Source organism: Suncus etruscus, chromosome 2, assembly GCF_024139225.1.
Source record: "Suncus etruscus isolate mSunEtr1 chromosome 2, mSunEtr1.pri.cur, whole genome shotgun sequence".
In the NCBI taxonomy this organism is placed as follows: domain Eukaryota; kingdom Metazoa; phylum Chordata; class Mammalia; order Eulipotyphla; family Soricidae; genus Suncus; species Suncus etruscus.
Window position 1 is genome coordinate 112,064,560 of NC_064849.1, and position 2,987 is coordinate 112,067,546.

A 2,987-nucleotide genomic window follows, 5' to 3' on the forward strand; every position below is an offset into this window, starting at 1 on the left:
ACAAAGAGGGGGGAAAAAGGAAGAGAGAGGGGAAGAGGGAGAGAAGAAAAAGGTCTGACATGGAGCCAGGTAGGGGAGAGGACAAAAGGGAGGATGGGAGGGAAACTAGAAACATTGGTGGCAGAAAATAAGCACTAGTAAAGTAAAGGGTAGTAAAAAGTATGGCTGAAATACAATCATGATTTGTAACTGTGTATCTCACGGTGATTTAATTAAAGAATTTATATATAAACACACACACACACACACACAAAACCAAAACTAAGTACACATATGAGGGCCAGAATGATGTGGGCCAGATGTGCCGCCACCACCCCCCCCCCAAAAAAAAAGATTTGAAAACTGGGGCCAGAGCAATAGCACAGCAGGTAGGGCATTTACCTCGCATACAGCCAACCTGAGTTCGATCCCCAGCATCCCATGTGATCCCCCAAGCCTGCCAGGAATAATTTCTGAGCTCAGAGCCAGGACTAACCACTGAGCGCAGCTGGGTGTGGCAAAAAACAAACAAAAAAGATGAAAAACTTCTCTTCCAGTACTTAACTATTTAATACTATAAGAGGTATACTTTTTATTTTAATTTTTCAAAGATATAATTTTTTTTTCCGGGGGGAAGGGGCACATCCAGTGACGCTCAGGGGTTGTTCCTGATTCTGCACTCAGAAATCGCTCCTGGCTTGGGGAACCATTTGGGACCCGAAGAATCAAACCAAAGTCTGTCCTAGGTCAGTTGTGTGCAAGGCAAACACTCTACTACTGCATCACTACTTGGGCCCCAAAGGTGTAATTATTATTATTATTATTATTATTATTATTATTATTGGTTTTTGGGCCACACCCATTTGATGCTCAGGGGTTACTCCTGGCTATGCGCTCAGAAATCGGCCCCTGGCTTGGGGGGACCAAATGGGACACAGGGGGATCGAACCGCGGTTCGTCCTACGCTAGCGCTTGCAAGGCAGACACCTTACCTCTAGCGTCACCTTCCCGGCCCCGGTGTAATTATTTTTATTTTTATCTGAAACACACCAGGCAATACTCAAGGCTTAGTCCTTACTTTGTGCTCAGAAATCACTCTTGATTGGGCTTGGGGGAACACCTGTGATGGCAGGATTCAATCTGAGTTGGTCACTATACATGGATTCAGGTATCTACCCTGCCTGCTGCAGATCGTGGGTCAATTCCTAGCCCTATAAATTCCCTGAGCTCTGCAAGGAGTGATCCCTGATCAAAGACCCAGAAGTCCTGAGCTCTGATGGGTGTGGCCCAAAACAAAACAAAAGGAAACAAAGACATGTGCCATAGCTCCTGCCTATCCATGTCTTCAATATCTTCTTTTTCTGGAGTCACAATAGATTTTTGCTGTTTTCTTCCTGAGAAGAAGAAAGTTGAGCTGGATAAGGGCACAGATAGTAACAATGAGGTAGAGCTTGGGAGCTGGGTTTGTAAAGATGGCATGTGGAGCTTCTGCTATCCTGCTTTCACATTCCTTTACAGGCTTCTCTGCCTTTCCAAAAGGCAATATCACCAAGGTTTTCTTCACTTCGAGCTTCTGAGTGGATTCTGTAAATGGGTGATACTGGAAGAAGAGATGACAAGATGGGATATCCATCTGTCTATTACAGCTTAGAGATACTTGTTGGTATTATTTCAGTGCTTCTATTCTACTCTCCCAGGGCAGGAAGGAGTAGCCTTTGTCCCTGGGTTCTAGCTCTCATTCAGCATCTCCATCTATGATCCTGGATCCCACTGGATCACCCCCCAGCTTTGGAGCTCTGATAACATTGTTTCTTCCTGTGGTGCTTAATCTTGGGGAAGAATAACTCCTGCTGACTCTGATATCTGAATTAACTCCTGATCTCTCTTGGTTGGTTCCCGAGCAATTCTGTCACCTGTATAAATAATGCCTTGAATTAAACTTCCTGTTTGAAATATCTAAAGCAGTTTCTATTTCACTGGAAGAACATTGATCTATATGACAGGGAAGTCTTATTGAAAAGGTGATATTTGATCAAAGACCTCAGAAAAGAGGAAGTAGGCCATGTTTATATTGGGGGTGAAGGATATTCCAGTCAGAGTAGGGCAATAGATGGGAAAGCCCTAATGTGAGAAAATGCCTAGAATGCTGCAGGAAAAACAGTGAAGAGGAGAATAGCAGCTGATAATGGCATTACCTGTGGAATGATACTGATTGTACGTTTGTCATCTCAGATGTGAGCGCCAATTAAAGGGTCTTGAGCAATGGGGTGGTACCACAAATATCCTAAATGTTTAAAAGGATAATTGTGTGGATAGTGTGGAGGTTGATGAATGGTACTAGACATTCAAAATATTCTAAGCAATGATGATGATAGCTTGGATCTGCTAGGTTGCAGCAACAGAGATCACCAGAAGTGGGTTGAATAGTTACATCTTAAAGGTAGAACCAAGTGCTCGCTTCGGCAGCACATATACTAAAATTGGAACGATACAGAGAAGATTAGCATGGCCCCTGCGCAAAGATGACACGCAAATTCGTGAAGCGTTCCATATTTAAAAAAAAAAAAAAAAAGGTAGAACCAAATGAATTTATTGCTATAAGAGAAAAAGAAATAAATGCTGTGATTATCCAACTAATGATATAAAGCTACTTAAAAATCCTTAAGTACGGGGCCGGAGAGATAGCATGGAGGTAAGGCGTTTGCCTTTCATGCAGGAGGTCATCGGTTCGAATCCCGGCGCCCCATATGGTCCCCTGTGCCTGCCAGGAGCAATTTCTGAGCCTGGAGCCAGAAATAACCCCTGAGCACTGCCGGGTGTGACCCAAAAAACACCAAAAAAAAAAAAATCCTTAAGTACAATAGTGAGAAGTTACTTGTAGGTGCTCCTCAATAGCAACACAAATTCTATTTTTATCTCTTATGTTTTTCTGAACATCTTCCAGGAAAAAATAATTAAGCTTCTAGTAACTGATTCTTTATATCTTTAGTTGTCAAAGATCAGGAATA

At 42.7% G+C, this 2,987-nt stretch overlaps 1 non-coding gene across 1 annotated transcript; it reads left to right on the forward strand.

Annotated features, from left to right (window-relative positions):
• The first annotated feature begins 2,429 nt into the window (after nucleotides 1-2,429).
• Nucleotides 2,430-2,536, forward strand: LOC126003105 (U6 spliceosomal RNA). The gene has a single exon (XR_007493647.1). It is a non-coding gene; the product is annotated as a U6 spliceosomal RNA (small nuclear RNA).
• The last annotated feature ends 451 nt before the right edge of the window (nucleotides 2,537-2,987 follow it).